At 39.1% G+C, this 18,117-nt stretch overlaps 1 non-coding gene across 1 annotated transcript; it reads right to left on the bottom strand.

The window, feature by feature from the left end:
* Positions 1–17,560: 17,560 nt before the first annotated feature.
* LOC129620279 (U6atac minor spliceosomal RNA) lies at positions 17,561–17,686 on the bottom strand. The gene has a single exon (XR_008698472.1). It is a non-coding gene; the product is annotated as a U6atac minor spliceosomal RNA (small nuclear RNA).
* Positions 17,687–18,117: the final 431 nt, after the last annotated feature.

Raw genomic sequence — 18,117 nt, forward strand, 5'->3', positions numbered from 1 at the left:
TCCCAAATATGGAGTTGATTAGGACTAATGAACAACTGACCAGTTCTGTTGCACAAAATGAGAGGGTGAAAGTATTCATACTTTACTGGTTTTCATCCAAATCATTTTGAAAATCAAAGCAAGTACTTAATTTGAATTACCTCGTCAGGAACAATATTTGCTGTGCATTTATTAGCGTTTCACAGTCTAGCAAGGACATGCACAGATCTGTTTGAATTGACTCTCTCGACAACACTGAGTTAAGCTGTTATTACTCACATCTCACAGATGGAGGAAGCTGAGTCTTGAGAAGTTCAGTGAATTGCCTGAGGCCACTCAGCCTGTAGGTTGGTGCTGGAACTCAAACCTCTCTTCCGAATCCAGGTCAAGGTCTCTTTCCACTGAACCATTGCAAGGAATAATAATATGCATCTCTGTGGGTCCATCACCTATGGAATAGTCTTTCTGTCAAGAGAGATCGCTGTTTAGGTGTTAGAGATCTTCCCTGACCACTTTACAGAGTGAAGCATTAGACCAGAACCTTCTCTGGAGGACAATTTTTTTTTTTTTTGGCTACACTGTGCAACATGTGGGATCTTAGTTCTCCAACCAGGGATTGAACCCTTGTCACCTGTATTGAAGGCATGGAGTCTTAACCACTGAACCACCAGGGAAGTCCCTGTGAAGGACAATTTTTAATGTTCTTAACTGTCTGACTTTCTTGTGGGGGAATGTCAACCATAAACATCAAGACAATGGCTCATGTGATTGCAGTTTCTGTACATGAAAATTTGGAATTTCTATGATTCTCTAAGTGGATTGAAAATGGAAACTTGAAGCATTGGTTTAATGAGACACACAGAGATTTTCACCTTCATATTTTCTGGTGAAGATGAGTTACGGAGGCAGCAAAATGTTTGTATTTATTTTTTAATTGGCTTTGCTAGAATAATTAACCCCATATTTGCATTTAATCGCTAGAAATTATTCTGTTGCCTATATTTTTTTGGTTTTATATTTTCTGAGGCAGACATCTTATTAAAATATTCACTGCTACTTTATATTCAAAGAATCAGAACTGAGTATACAGAAACCTTAGCAGGAAAAGAAAATGGCTATTTTTTCACTCCTTTTAAAGCACCAATAAATTTTATGATTGGCAGTGTAAGGAAAAGTCTGTTAATGATGACGCTAACAGACTTGGAATATTGCCATTTTGATTGACACCACTACTAGACAGACGTAAGTAGTATTTAGTCAGTGCCAGAAATTTCAATTCTCAGGTTGAATTTGCAAATAAAAATCCAAAAAGTCTGTTTAGTTTCATTTTCTTAATTCTCAGGCTGATATTTAAAAAACGTTGAAAGACAAATCAGATAGCTTCACTTAGAGAAATATGAGGCCCCAAGGACAAAACTTTGACACATACATAGCTTAGCTATTTAAGGTCTATAACATCCTGCATTTGGAGAGCGTATTTTAATTTACAAATATCACTTTGATACTTGCAGCAACCTTAAGGGGTTTGCAGACAGCACATGCTAGTAGTCCCAGTTTAAAGCTGAGAGAGATGAAGGTCAGAGGGTCTGAACAATTTGCCAAAAGACAGACAGCTAATTAGAAGGAGATACAAGTTTCTGAAATCCTACTCTGTGTTATTTCTACTATTTGGGTTGAGCCATTTTAAAGTTGCTCTTTCCAGAACATTTTTGTCCAGTCCAAAGGGCAGATTTGTATGGTCTCTCAAGTGTGCTTCCTACAGTGAATATTAGTTTGCCGGTGGTTTTGTTATTGAGGTGCTGGGGGAAATGGAGTAGAAAAAAATAGTTTGAATTTTGTATAGTTGCTAATTAGTTTGGGAATATTGGGCAACTATGTAACTTAATAAACTTATAAAGCAGTAATTCAGTTAATTGTTCATGATAATTTTTTAAACTAAGAACAATTTCCGTAAGAAAAGACTGGATGTTTACCTACCATATGTGAGCTGGGTTTTGTGCTATGCTATGCTTAGTCACCCAGTTGTGTCCGACTCCTTGTGACCCCATGGACTGTAGCCTGGTCCGTGGGGATTCTCCAGGCAAGAATACTGGAGTGGGTAGCCTATCCCTTCCCTAGGGATAGGCTAGCAATTCTCCAGGAGAACTTACTGACCCAGGAATTGAACTGGGGTCTCCTGAATTACAGGCAGATTCTTTACCAGCTGAGCTACCCAGGAAGCACCCCCATGCTGGGTTTTAGCTATGCAATAATAGAAAGAAGAGTGTTTTCATGAAGGTTCAACCCCAAGCAGATTTGACAACCCTTTTCTGACCCACCCATTCCCGACCATGCCCAGCTATCCATCCTTGAGTATCAATAGGTCTATATTACTTTAGAAAATATCAGAGAAACAATTAGTTTGTCACTTTTAAATAGAGTCGATCTGAAATGTGACTGTGAAGGAATATAAGCACGTCTTTTGTGGCCAAACTTCACTATCAAAGCAGTTAAAGGTATGCTGCTGCCGCTGCTGCTAAGTCGCTTCAGTCGTGTCCAACTCTGTGCGACCCCATAGACGGCAGCCCAACAGGCTCCTCCATCCCTAGGATTCTCCAGGCAAGAATACTGGAGTGGGTTGCCATTTCCTTCTCCAATGCATGAAAGTGAAAAGTGAAAGTGAAGTCGCTCAATCGTGTCCAACTCTTAGCGACCCTATGGACTGCAGCCTACCAGGCTCCTCCATCTATGGGATTTTCCAGGCAAGAGTACTGGAATGGGGTGCCATTGCCTTCTCTGAAAGGTATGCTAGAAAATTCCAAAACTTACACACCTATCTGGTTTTTAAAAAATAAGAGTAAAGGAAGATACCTCATCCCTGCCATCAGCAAGCTGTGTTACCAAATGAAATACTTCATCCAGATACCCTCTTGGCCCTCTGATCTTTCTGAAGACAGCTTATTTATTTTTATATCCAAGATCCTACATCCTTCTGGACTCTATCTCTGATTTATTTTTTTTTTTAAATTTCAGTGACAATCAGAAGGGAAAGTCAATAACTCAAACTTAATGGAATTGAGAAGGGGAATGTGGCAACAGTTGCAGCCTAGAAAATTGTCCTCATTCAGTCAGGAAGCAGAGAGCTCTTGACCTAAAGGGGCTGCTTGCTCCTAATAAGGTGAGAGAGATGCTGTTGTGCTACTTTGCTTGTGACTCTGCTGGAGCCATGCCTTAGTCCAGCTGCCATCTCCGCCTGCAGAGAGCAGCTTAAATGAAGCACTCTGGCCCATGAGGAGAGGCAGAGGAGCCATCCCTCTTTAATCAATTATTTAGTTGTGTCATGCTCCCAGGCCATCAGGATCCACATACTCTCCACTCTCTTAATGCCAGAAAGATATCTTTATTCACAAACAGCATGTTCCAGGAAGCTGTACACACCTGCCATCAATAAAAGCACCACTCAGTACCTCGGAAGCTGGTGACTCAATGGTGTTTGTTCTGTTTCTTTCATTGTCATTTATGGAGGACCATTGTACAAAGAAAATTAAAGCCTGGAAAAGCAAGACGGTTCTGCCAATACTGCATTGATAAAATAGCACTACTTATTCCTATTTGTTTCCCAGTTCACCGAGAGTTCTTAACTGTTTTGTCTCAATGGAAACTCTGATTTGATGTTTCAGGGGGACAAAGTGTACCTCATGGCCAGAGCAGGCAGAACAGTGCTTAGGGTTAAAACCAAGCACTTTGGAGTAGAACACCTGTGTCTGAACCATCCCACTCCATAACTTTACTAACCATGTAATCTTAGGCAAGTTCCCTAACTTCTGTTTCTCAAATGTCCTGTCTATAAATAGGGATGATGATAGTATCTACTTAATAGGTGTTGTATGAGGAGTGTGTAGATTACTACACTATAAGCTCTTAAAATAGTACATGGGAAGTGCCCAAAGAGACTTGTTGCTGTCATAAGTTCAGGTGCCCAGCCATCCCAGTGATAAGATATTCTTCTTCAGAGAGGGAACATCTCTGTGTATCCACATTGCCTCTCATAATGACGCCACAGAGGTTATAAATCAAAGGTCACCTCTGCTCCTCATTCAGAGTGTAGGCAGCCCAGGGAGCTAAGTAGAGCTCTATTAGGGAAGGGAAAACACTCAGATTTCAGTTCATGTTTGCTGCAAACTTGCTGTGAACTCAGGCAGGTTACTTTAAATTTTTTTCCAGCTTCTCAAACTGTAAAAGTAGGGGAATTTTTCCAAGCCCATCCAGATAATTATTTGACCTTTGGGAGGTAAAGGGAAAACCTGAATCTTTGGGAAGACTGGAAATTTATTCTGTGATCACTTGTATCCCACATACATTTGAGGCTACTGGCTGGAAAGTAAAAGTGAAGTCGCTCAGTTGTGTCCAACTCTTTGGGACCCCGTGGACTGTAGCCTGCCAGGCTCCTCCATCCATGGGATTTTCCAGGTAAGAATACTGGAGTGAGTTGCCATTTCCTTCTCCACAGGATCTTCCCAACCCAGGGATTGAACCCAGGTCTCCTGTATTGCAGGCAGACACTTTAACCTCTGAGCCACCAGGAAAGATGGTCTTATATAGGACAGACAGGATTGGTGCCCTCTGGGACTTTACATTCATGGAGAAGAGACTCCATCATTCAAGAATAAGCTGACAGATAAACAAGAAAATCTCAGGCTAATAAATGCTATCAGCCAGGAGATTAACACAGGGTGGAAGGATTAGGAGATAGGGTTACTTTAGTTCAGGGTTAGTCAGGAAAGTTGTCTTCCAGATATAGTTTAAGTTGAGAGCTGAAGGGCAAGAAGTCAGCCCTGTGAAGAGTAGGCCAGGAGCATTCCTAGCAGAGGGATATGATGATCTGTGCCATGTGTTCAGTCATGTCTGACTCTTTGCGACCCCGTGGACTATAACCCCCCAGGCTCCTCTGCCCATGGGTTTTTCCAGGCAAGAGTACTGGCGTGGTTTGCCATTCCCTTCTTTAAGGGATCTTAGCAGAAGGAACAGTGATTCAAGTCCTAAGGTAGGAGCTAGTCTGGAATATTTGGAAATAAGAGGAAGACAAAGAACATGGGAAAGAGTGGAAAGAGATGAGGCCCAGAGGCAGGGACCCTCCTGTAATGCTCTAGCCCTGAGTAGGAGTTAAGTTTGTATTCTAAATGTGATGGGAACCACTGGATAGTTTTAAACAAGGAATATTAATGAATTAACCTGATGCATGTTTTATAGAATCTATTTTAAAATGAGGACTGGCACTAGAAACCTCACTGAAGGAGGCAGTTATTATTCTCTGACAATAGGGATGAATGATAGTTGAGTGGTTCTGAGTTCTTGTCTCAATTTAGTGCTCAATCAAGAGGGCATTTAGGCAAGTCATAGAATTTATAATTGCTTCCTTTAACAATAGTAAAAATAATCAAAATATTTTCTCACCCTAAATTTGGAGATGTGACAAGCAGAACTGAAATTACAGCTGTGAAAACCCTTTGGGTTGCTTTAAGGATAATGTGTCTTACACATTTCCTATTCAATGTTTTAAAATGTTCCATATTCCTATGGGAAATAGTGGGATGGGGGGGCAGGAGGCAAGGAAGGGACAGAGAGTGGATATGTGCAGTAGCACATCATTAAAAATAATAGTCTTAGGAGCTAGACCACCAAGTCAGTATCTGCCATCCGGAGAAAGTTTTTTAATCTCTCTGTGTGACACAGGAATAATAGCAGTGATAATATGTAACCGACAGAGTTCTTGTAATTATTAAGTTAAATAATGCTCATATTAAGTGCTTAGAACAGCACCTTGTACTCATTAAGTAACCAGTTAATAACCACTGCCTCTCTGGACTTTCCATCCTTCCCACCCCATTCCTATATGGGGGACCCCCACTCCTAGCACTGTATTTATGGATGCCATCATCCACTGTGTTAGCTGAGGACAGTTTTCTCCCTTTCTCCTCTCTGACATGCCAATGTAACCTAATCTGGACCAATCAGAGTCAACCCGGGACAAAGATGATGGGGTTACTAGATCTTATTTGTGTTCAGGCAGCTGTTGCTGAATAAGAGATTTTGAACTCTCCCGCATCATTACCACCCCAACTCCTGCCTCCATGGGCTTATTTCCTGTCTATATTTTTCAAGTTTAGTCCTCCAGCCTCCAGTGGACACTGTGAACCTGTAATAACCCACCAATTCATTCCCCTTGGCTTTAGATAGCCAGGGTTAATATTATTTAATTGCAGATAAGCCATTCCTAATGGGCTTCCCTGGTAACTCAGCTGGTAAAAAGAATCCACCTGCCATGTGGGAGACCTGGTTTGATTCCTAGGTTTGGAAGATGCCTTGGAGAAGGGAACAGCTGCCCCCTCCAGTATTCTGGCATGGAGAATTCCATGGACTGTATAGGCCTTGGGGTTGAACACAACTGAGCAACTTTTACTTTCATTCCTAATGAGTACAGGCTAGAACCTTCCTCTGGCTCTTCCACCAGACCCTTCCTCTTGTCCCCTGGATTACATCTCCTGACATGGTTGGGTTGACGGATGACAGCTAATGAGACTACCGAGCTGCCCAGAAGGCTATGGAGTAGAAAGTCTTCTTTCACTGAGGACACTTTCACTAAATCCCTACTCCTCCAAGAAGCAGAAAGACAGATCTCCACTGCCCCTCCCATACCCCTACCACAAATAGTTAGTTGTCAAGGAAAGCAAGGACCACACTTTGGTTTGCATCAGCATTATTAGAGTTAGAGAGCGTGCATGCTCAGTCATGTCCAACTCTTTTACAACCTTTTGGACTGTGGCCTGCCTGGTTCCTCTATCCATGGTATTCTCCAGGCAAGAATACCGGAGTGGGTTGCCATTTCCTCCTCCAAGGGATCTTCCCAACCCAGGAATTTGAACCTGCATCTCCTGCATTGGCAGGCAGATTCTTTACCACTGCCCCATCTGGGAAGCCCCAATTACACACATGTTTCTCCTCTGGATCATTGGCATCCCCAAAGCAGAAGTTACACATTACTATTGAATTATTAACATTTAATATGCATTTACTTTATTAGCATAATTACCTTTAAGAATTACAACTTTGTAGATAATACCCAAAGTTCCCTTTGACGATTACCTTTAATCCTGGTCTGTTTCACTCCCTGAAGTTAATCAGAGTCATGAGGTTGGTGGAGGGCCATGAGAGAGGGGTACCAGACTGTCACCAAATGACCCATCTCCAGTGTGAACAGCACTCCTGCCACCATACAGGAGGACCCACTATGGAGAATATTTTTTCAGAGCTGTTTGTATGCATCTGATGATTAGGAGGAAAATATAAAGTATCTTGTGTGTTTACATAGCATTTCCTACTGGATATATCACTTTGTAGAGTTGGTTATTCTCTAGCATCAGAGGCCCTAGATGTCTTTCCACGTGTAAATCTACTTCAGTCTTTACAAATTTGGGATGGTTTTCCACTGTGTCGATATCACATAGTTTATTTTGCCAGTCTTCAATTGATAGGCATTTGGCTCACTTCTGAATTCTCACTATTATACACAACACTTCAGTGGACACTTTGGCCCATGTCCTCTTGGGTTCAAGGATACTTTCTAAGCTGGAGAAGGTACGCATCATGGGCTTTCTCATCTATGCTGTGGCCCCACCGCATGCACAAAATCTGGCTTGCAGGAAGCCCTTCATAGATATTTTTTTAGACTGGTTTGACTGATCCCAGCTCATGTCACCCCTTCTTAGCTCCTGCTCCCCCAAACGAGAATCCAGTCCAGAGGTGCAGTGGTCTGAGACCCGCACTGCCTGTGCTGAGAGCAGAGGTACATTATCAATTCTAGAGAAATCGGGGCAGTCTTCCTACTAGAGGACATGATCAGGTCCAATATTAATCATAGCTTTTAGAATACGCTATTGAGACAGGCAGAAAACAAAATTTAAATTAGCCTCAAATAGGTATGATTTCCATAGAAGCAATTAGAGCCATTTCTTTTTACAGCAACTGAATGTATCAACATCTCCTTTTCTGCTGCCCAAATGCCTCCTGTTTGCAGATGAGAAAATTACTGTTGTCTCCATCATGAGCACTAAATTATATTTATGTAATTCCCATCTGCTCTACCACTTCCATACTCTTCATGTGACTTCATTCACTCCCAGCAGAGGCATGTTAATAGCAAATGCTGAATGATGAATTATTTCTCACGGGAAAGATAGTTAATTTCACTGACTCCCATGTGTCACAATTCAATGCATCACCCTGTATGGGGAAGCAGACCTGTGGAGAGGAAACCACAAAAGAGACAAATCAATGCAAAAGCTCTGTGATCCAAAGCTAAGGTCATTTTTAATGGAATAAAAAGGCACTCCAGGGCTTTAGTTATTATACCACAATCACATGCCACTGTGCCCTCAACTGTAATTAAGCACAATCATACACATCCTACTTTAAGTGGCATTGAAAGCTGAGGGAGGGATAAAAAATATTTGTCAAGTAAGTACTGAGATTTTTTTTTTAAAAAATACAATAAATGTAACATTGATGAAAAAATCCATTTTATATTTTCCCTTACAATTTCTAATTTTACTTTGCTTGCCCCTACCTCTGCTAGTCACCAGATACAAAACATTCCACTAAATGGCATTGCTATTAATAAGCTTTTTGCTGTGGGGTTTCAGACAACTAGCAATCATGAGGCCATTTCTTATTTTAGAGGTCATATAGTTTGACTCCAAGCTCCTTGGTGGTAGGGATCAGGTGATGCATTTCTTGGGAGGCACAGCAGGGGAGGTATTGATGGGAACTGGGTTCCTAACTCAAGATAGGAACCATTTCTGGGAGGATAGGAGAGCAATTTATGCAAAATGTTTTACAGCTTTGGGCCCTAGTGGTTTGCTAGTTCTGCTACTATGTGCATCCTTCACTAAACATCTTTCCTTGCAGTGATTTGAATCAGTTTGTTTCCCTTGTATCCCAAAGCCCCCAACTTGAAGAGCAATAAAGTATCAAGTTGTTTCATAACCTATTAAAAAGAACAGGCAAGTATACCCTTAGGCTCCATGAGGTCTTCTCTATGAATACAGCTTCTGTACATTAGCTGGAATCATACTTCCATCTTTCATTCCAAATTACTTGTTTCTGTCCATATTTATTAAGCTAAACATAACCGAGGCTAGAAGGCAGACGAGTATCCAGGGAAAGAGCTTATAAGTAATCTTACTTCACTTGGCCTCTGTCTATTTGGCAAGGTAACCCCCAACATATGTGACTGACTGAAAGGTCCCTGTTGAGCCAGACTGTAGAGTTCTCAGAAATCACAGAGTCTGTTTCTTTACAGGAATCATGATTCTGCTCAGGTGGTGAGGAATATATTAACTGAAGCTTTTTGGGAATGTGTTAGTCTGAATTCTTTCTAAATTATAATTGCTTTTTGAAGGTGGAGAGAAGGAGAAAAAAGGCTGGGCATAACTGAGGTAAAAGGGGACTGGAAGAGAGAGGATGTGAAAGAGATCACAATCAAGGGAGAGAAAAAGGTGTGTGGAAACAGATATGAGTTCAGTGTTCCTCTTTGGGGGAAAATAAGGAAATCGATTTAAAAAAAAAAAAGAAAAATTTTTCACTAGACCTAGAGAAAAGATATTTTAATGTTTGCTTCTAATTGCATAATACTATCGTCAGAAAGAATTCAATTAGTGGCTCTAATTTTTTATTAAAAATTACTAAATCACAAATTGAATAGTTTGTATAGTTCTATGCTAAAAAAATTTCAATAGTCTTAAGGAAAATGGATTATTTTCCAAGAAAATACATATAAGCAAAACAGGAAAGTGTGTTAAAGAAGAGACTGTGTCAGGAAACAAATAATTTTATAGGAAATGAAGAGAGGTATCAAGGAAGGACTCTCCCCTTGCCCTAGGTACCCAACCTGCTTGGCTGTGTGAGTAGATTCCCATCCCCACTCCCCAAATAAACTATTCAGGTTTATTCCCACTCCCTGAATAAACCATTCTCATGCTATTTAAATGGTTTTAGAGGATAGAGAATGAAGGAGAGCTTTACAGTGTATTTATATACAATTAGCAAAACCCCACTGTAGCATAATCTCATGTATGAATTAATGGAAAACTAACCCAAATATTAGCATAACTTGTCAAAACATAATATGAAAACATAACATGAAAAAATGATCAGTTCATAATGACACCCCAGAATAAAATAATCTAGGTGTGAGCATAGCAACTAATATGCAATACTTCTTTACTAAGAGACAGAATGAAAATTTTCCATATTGAAAAGAAGTTAATCATTTCCACATATATCTAAACATTTTACTAACTGTAGTAAAAATCCTCATATTCCAACGTGACTTTTTTCATAATTGATCAAGTAATGGTTGTGAACTTAACCTATAGATTATAAAATGTATCACAAAGTCAATATTGAATAAAATATAATACTGATACATGAATAGAAAAAGAGACCAATGAAAGAGAAGAATAAATTCAGAAATATACCTAAATAAATACAGAATTTGGTGTATGGATAAAGATAGCACTTTAAATTAATGGGGAAAACAAAATATTCTTTTAATGTGCTAGGACCACTGGCTAAAGCTGGTAAACAGTAAAGTTAGTTCTTTACCTGTTTTTTTCTTTTGAAATAAATTTCAAATGGCATAATGATGTATGTTTAAAATAAAAAGTGTAAAATTACTAGAGAAAATGCTGGAAATCATAATCTTTATGTGGGCAAAGATTTTAAGCATAATATTCAGTGAAAAACCCATAAATTTAAAAAAAGGATGTTAGATTGGCCTGTTTAATGGCATGAAATGTATGTATGTCAAAAAGCATTTTTAAAAAGATTAAAAGGCAAACACAGACTTTCAGCAATATTATTTTATTTGTGTAAATACACACACATAAATATTAAGAATCAGTAAGAAAAAATTTAAAATCCCCATGCAAAAGTTGGGTGAAATAGATACATAGAAAGTTCATCAAAGAATGCAACTATTCAATAGAAATACTCTCCTCATAAGCAATCACAATGCAACTGAAAACGGGATACCAATTTTGGACTTTAGGTTGGTGACACTTTTGAATGATAATACTCATGTTATTTCAAAATTGAAGAATGGACCTGCTCACGTAATTCTGGTGTGAAATATTGGAAATTATCTTGACTTTTTTGAATTTATTAAAAGTAATTAAAACCTGCATATCCCCCGGCAAAGCAATTTTAATTCTTATTTGAAATGACGAAGAATATTCACAAATAATGCTTATACAAGAATGCTTATAGTGGTGGATAACTATAAATTTATTAAAATTATACCTTTAAACAATTTATGACCCAGCAATCACACTTTAGATGTTTGTCCTAAGGAAATAAAAATTTAAATTCACAAACAAAACCTATATACATTCATAGCAGCTTTATTTTCAATAACCCAGTGGTGAAAACAGCCCTTCTCTTTTTTTCAACTGGTAAATAGATGAATAAACTGTGACATGTCCATTCAAGGGAATACTATTCAGCAACTAAAAAGAATAGGCTATTGATGCATGCAACAACTTAGGTAGATCTTATGGGCTTAAGGATATTACACCAAATGAAAAAAACCAAGCACAATAGATTGCATATTGTTTGGTTCTATTTATATAATATTCTTGAAATGCCAAATTGGCAAGATGAACATGTTATTGATTTCCAGGGGTTAGACTTAAAGAGAAGGGGTGACTGTTCAAGGGTAGCAAGAGGGATTTTCTTGATGGTGGTGGAATAGATCTGTCCTTAGTGTGCTGATGGTTCCACAAATCTACATGTGATGAAATTTCATAGAGCTATGTGCTTAGTTGCTTAGTCATGGTCGACTCTTTGTGACCCCATGGTCTGCAGCCCACCAGGCTCCTCTGTCCATGGGGTTTTCCTGGCAATAATAACTGGAGTGGGTTGCCATGCTCTCCTGCAGGTGATCTTTCCAACCCAGGGATCGAAATCAGGTCTCCTGTATTACAGGCAGATTCTTTATGGTCTGAGCCACGAGGGAATCCACTCACACACATGAGTACATGTAAATACTGGTGAAATAAGACTTAATGATGTCTGCAGTTTAGTTAAGTCTTGTATAAATGTAAATTTCCTAGTTTTGATAATAAGATGCTATAATTATATAAGATATCATCATTAGGGAAAGCTGCATGAAAGGTACATGAAAACTCCATACTCTCTGTGCTTCTAAAATTTCTATAAAATAAAAAGTAAAAATATATACATACAAACATGCATAATACCCAACTCCCAAACCCTTACCAATAGGTGTCACTTATGTAAATCTTTTCCTATCACTTGGCCCATTTCTGCATTTTAATTCTGATTGATTCTCCCTCTTTCTTCTCTCTATTTTAAAACTCTTACAATATTCAGTTTTGTAATTAGTATGCTTATTGTCTTATCCTACTATTTAGATTTTAAAGTTTTTGAGAACAGAAACTATACCATTTGCATCCTAGTATGTCTGCATATTTGCCATTCACATTGAATGTGAGTATCACTCTCTCCAGCATAGTTTGTATTCAATACGTTTAATAATTAATTTAATTTAATTAAAATTAGAATTCCTCTTAGTCATAGAAGAGAAAAAGAGGTTAAAATACTTCTTCAACTACTTTCACTTTGGTGAATGTCCTTAATTACCCTGAGTATATAGAATACAAATAAAAGCATTGAAATATACATAAAGCATGTATTACATTGTAAAGTTCTCAGTAATTATATTTACTGGATCAAACTGGGACTAGGATTCATTTTTATAAGGAAAAAGAAAGGAAATCAGATTTCCCATGTGAAATCCATATAAAACTTGTCTGGATTCTTACACTGTTGATTCTATAAAGAGGTTTGTTATAAAAATTGAATTTTGTCGATGAATATTGGTGTGATTTTGTTATAGCAGCTCCAAAAGTTAAAATAAGAGAATCAAATCACCAAGTTTCTGAGTGCTACACTGTCACTGTATTGATTTTTTGAGGTACAATATACAAAATGATCTTCGAGACTTCCCATTTGTATACAGCCTTTTAAAGAACTTCTTGAGAGGAAATTAAGGAAGAAAAAGTTTCCCAGTGCTCACAAACCTGGTAATGTATCAGGAGGGATGTGAAAGTTTCATGCTGCCATCTTCTCAAATCCTTGGTAAGAAATTGTCCCTTGCACTTAGCTGTTTTGATGGATTAGGAAAGACAAGAATATTCTCTTATTTAGTTAAAATGGTTTTCTCTCCTATGGTGAAAGGGACAATTTGATATAGTATTTTTTCTGTCAGAAGGTTTTTCAGAAGAGATCATAAAAATTCATACTAATAGCTTTTCATGCAACTGCAGGGGATTTGATCCCCACTATATTCAACATTCTATAAAAAGGGAATGGCTGAGTCATCATTTTAATGTGCTTCTTTCTTAGTATGTCTGGATAAAACTGAGCTGCTGTTAGTAAGTTATTGGGGTAACTTCCCAGCTGGTGCAGTGGTAAAGAATCTGCCTATCAATAGAGAAGATGCAAGACATGTGGGTTATATTCCTGGGTCAGGAAGATCCCCTGGAGGAAGAAATGGCAACTCACTTCAGTATTCTTGCCTGGGAAATCCTATGGACAGGGGAGCCTGGTGGGCTACAGTCCATGGAGTCGCAAAGAATCAGACATGCTGAGTAAGTTACTTGCAAGGCCAAATCCAACCACACTTTAAAAACCCATGCTATAAAGATTAAAATGTTCTCCAGCAATCTGGCTTCCTTTAAAACTACTTGTTGAGTTCCTTTTAGGCTTCCCTGATGGCTCATACAGTAAATTATCTGCTTGCAATGAGGGAGACCTGGGTTCGATCCCTGGGTTGGGAAGATATCCTCGAGGAGGGTGTGAGTTCCTTTTAGGAAAAATAACAATGAGAGACAGATATAAAACTCTGAGTTCTTCCCTTTGTTGTCCTGGAGGTTTTGTCTTGTTTTCTGTTGAATGGCAGAAATAGAGAGTTCTGAAATGGATGATTTGAGGTCAGTGGTCTGTGACTTTGCCTCATTTTGCTAATATAAGATGCCACTTGGGTTTGGCAGCATGGGATGTGCGCCTACATAGGAAACCAAAAAATCCTATGCTGTGGGTCCTATTAATATCAGCTATGGAGCAAAACCAGAGAAGGCAATGGCACCCCACTCCAGTACTCTTTTTTTTTTTTTAATTTTACATAATTGTATTAGTTTTGCCAAATATCAAAATGAATCACTCCAGTACTCTTGTCTGGAAAATCCCTTGGGCGGAGGAGCCTGGTAGGCTGCAGTCCATGGGGTCGCTAAGAGTCAGACAGGACTGAGCAACTTCACTTTCACTTTTCACTTTCATGCATTGGAGAAGGAAATGGCAACTCACCCCAGTGTTCTTGCCTGGAGAATCCCAGGGATGGGGAAGCTTGGTGGGCTGCCATCTATGGGTTCGCACAGAGCTGGACACGACTGAAGTGACTTAGCAGCAGCAGCAGCAGCATGGAGCAAAACAAGGACAATTGATTCTTGATTAGGTGACATGATTTTAGTCATGCATGGGATGCCTGATTCAAATTTACTTTTCCATTATCACATCATCGATAGGGCAGTCTGATGGATCATAGTCAGGATACTTATCTAAAAGAACTGAAGAACAAGCCTGCAAATGTATTTCTCACAGCCTTATTGCTCTAAGCTCTGGCTTCCCTGGTGGCTCAGATGGTAAAACGTCTGCCTGCAAAGTGGGAAATCTGGGTTCAATCCCTGGGTCAGAAAGATCCCCTGGAGGAGGAAATGGCAACCCACTCTAGTACTCTTGCCTGGAAAATTCCATGGATGGAGGAGCCTGGTAGGCTACAGTCCATGGGGTTGCAAAGAGTTGGACACTACTGAGCAACCTGACTTTCTTTCTGTCTATTGCTCTAATAGTGAAAAGGTGGGGACGGGGGAACACTGAAAACTGTAAGTATGCTGAATATTTGCCAGTTCAGATATACTGTCCACCTTTTCCCACTCTTGTCCCAGGGCAATGACCGAGATCTCTGTTCTCAACATCAGCTGATTCTCTTGCTCTTTGATTTCTGGTTGGGTTTGGTCAGTGGTAAGCAGAAGCATGAGATTGGAAGGTAGAAACAGAGAGAATTGGAGCACTGACTTCACACGCCCCTGTCAGGCTGGGGTTGGGAGCAGCTGAGTTCTCCACCAAAGCTTCTATCTGGAGACCCTTTCTGATGGCTGCAGCTCTTCAGATCCTGGTAACCATGCTTCCCTCTCCCTCTTCAGGCTTGTGTGGCATGGCTCCTGGGTACTTTGCCATCCCTTCTTGGTGTCCCTGGCCCTGAACTCTCACCTGCAAAGCATCCCTTTATTAATTCTAGCCAGTGCATCAGCTGACTGGGTCACCTGCTTCCTTTCAGAACCCCAACTGACACAATATGAAATGTTTATAGATATTTTAATACAGCCATGTGATGACTATTATATATTCATTAAACATATTTTTTACAAATAATGCTTAATCTCATGAAAAAAAATGCTCAGAATGGGTTTAAAGAATAGGTATAAAATGATACCTAGAATATGACCTCAGAAATCCCCTGGCAGTCCAGTGGTTAGAACTCAGAGCTTTCACTCTCCAGGTCTAGGTTCAATTCTTGGTTGGGGAGCTAAGATCCTGAAAGTCATGGGACATGGCATTCCCCTCCCCCCAAAAAAGAATATGATCCCAATTTTGAAAAGATATGGAATGTTCATGTGTGTACACAAATATTTAAAAGAAAAAATTGGAAGAAAATATACTGAACTATTAAGGACTTGTTTAATTGATATATTTTAGAAATGTTTAAAATATTTTCTTATTTATACCTTTGTTTGTTTTCCAAATTACCCATCATGAGGATACATTACTTTGTAGTCAAATTTAAAAATAAGCTTTTATTTATATAAATATATATGTCTGTCTATGAGGAGGGCAAGGCAACTCACTCCAGTATTCTTGCCTAGAGAATTCCATGGACAGAGGAGCCTGGTGGGCTGTAGTCCATGCGGTCACACAGAGTAAGACACAACTGAGCAGCTAAGCCACAGCGGCATGTCTGTCTACATGTGTTATATATTTTTCTTCATCTAACATAAAAATGGTAGGTATACTATAAGCCATACCATTGTCTTTAAAGTAAATTTTACCTCAGAAAATTATTTTTATTGTCTTATAATGTCATATGGTTTCTAAGCACCGAACTATCAGAGGAAGTGGGGTGAAAAATATCATTGATATTAAGTGAAGATTTTAAGGAAAGAAATTGCATAAAATTCTATAAAGTTGAAATCTTTGAAAACTTGAAATAGAAAGCAATCAATCAAAACAGAATAACAATTAATAAAGTAATAACAATTAGTCCTATTATTTCTATAGTACCTTTCATTCCCAAATCCCTTGTGCGTACAATAGTCCGTTTTCTTTCCCTAATAACCCAAAGAGAGCTTTTTGACCCCTCGGGAAATTTTTAGCACCATTCAGCACTCTGAATTATTATCTAGAACCCACTTGCACATCTCCATTTTCAGGACTGACTACATGTGACTTAAAGTTACAGGCTATAGTTAATATTGTTCAGAAAATCTTTAAATATATAAAGAGGAGCATTGTAATATCACTGTTCTGACTGTTTCATAGTATAATTCATTTTCAATAAGACTGGAGATTTCAATGTTGCTCATTGAAAAAGCTATCAAATAATTAGGGCTAAATAAGGACTGGAAAAGAAATCAGAAAATGAGAGAGTAAAAGATAAGAAAAAGCTAGCCATCGTGATCTGATGCCGATTGCTGGGATTTAACTACTGTATGATTGATGATCTAAATGACAAGAAGTAGAACAGATTCTTTGCCCAAGTTTTGTTTTGATTTTTAATCTAAAGTTTTAGTTCACAGTAGTGAAAGTGAAAGTCACTCAGTTGTGTCTGACTCTTTGCAAACCCATGGACTATACAGTCCATGGAATTCTCCAGGCCAGAATACTGGAGTGGGTTCAGTTCAGTTCAGTCACTCAGTTGTGTCCAACTCTTTACAACCCCATGAACCACAGCACACCAGGCCTCCCTGTCCATCACCAACTCCTGCAGCCTACCCAAACTCATGTCCATTGAGTCGGTGATGCCATCCAATCATCTCATCCTCTGTCGTCCCCTTCTCCTACTGCCCTCAATCTTTGCCAGCATCAGGGTCTTTTCAAATGAGTCAGCTCTTCACATCAGGTGGCCAAAGTATTGGAGTTTCAGCTTCAACATCAGTCCTTCCAATGAACACTCAGGACTAATCTCCTTTAGGATGGACTGGTTGGATCTCCTTGCAGTCCAAGGGACTCTCAAGAAACTTCTCCAACACCACAGTTCAAAAGCATCAATTCTTCAGTGCTCAGCCTTCACAGTCCAACTCTCACGTACATACAAGATCCCTTCTTCAGGGGATCTCCCCAACCCAAGGATTGAACCCAGGTCTCCCACATTGCAGGCAGATTCTTTACCAGCTGAGCCACCAGGGGAGCCCAACAGTGGTTAGATGCCACAAAGTAGGTGGCAATGCCTTAACCGTACGCATATTGTCAGGTCCGAGAGTCTCTCCCATCCTTATCAAGGGGAGTGCCAACATTCTCTCCTTTCATACAACACATTTCATGGTAAGTTTATCATAAGTTATGATGAAATAGAATATTCTTCCCTGAGCAGCTGATAATGATGCTACAAGAAGAGAATACCTGATAGTTTCTCCAGCTTAACTGGTCTTAGCCACTACTCTACATGTGTCTGGTTATATATAGTATATACTATATATATATATAGTCTTAAAATTTTGTTTCAATAAAATAGATATTCATTGTAAATAGTAAACAGTAAAACAGCTGGCTTAAGTAAAAAAGTAAAAACTTTCTCATTTTACCATACCAAACCTACTCCCCTAGTGTAACTTAAAAAATAGTTTCATGTATATCTTTCCACATGGTTTTATGTGGGCATCTGTGTGTGTGCATGTATTCCTTTGTTTCTTTTCACAAAAAAATTGATCAATGCAAAGTATGATATACTGTATAATATAGTGATTC

Source organism: Bubalus kerabau, chromosome 9 (genome assembly GCF_029407905.1).
Source record: "Bubalus kerabau isolate K-KA32 ecotype Philippines breed swamp buffalo chromosome 9, PCC_UOA_SB_1v2, whole genome shotgun sequence".
NCBI lineage: Eukaryota > Metazoa > Chordata > Mammalia > Artiodactyla > Bovidae > Bubalus > Bubalus kerabau.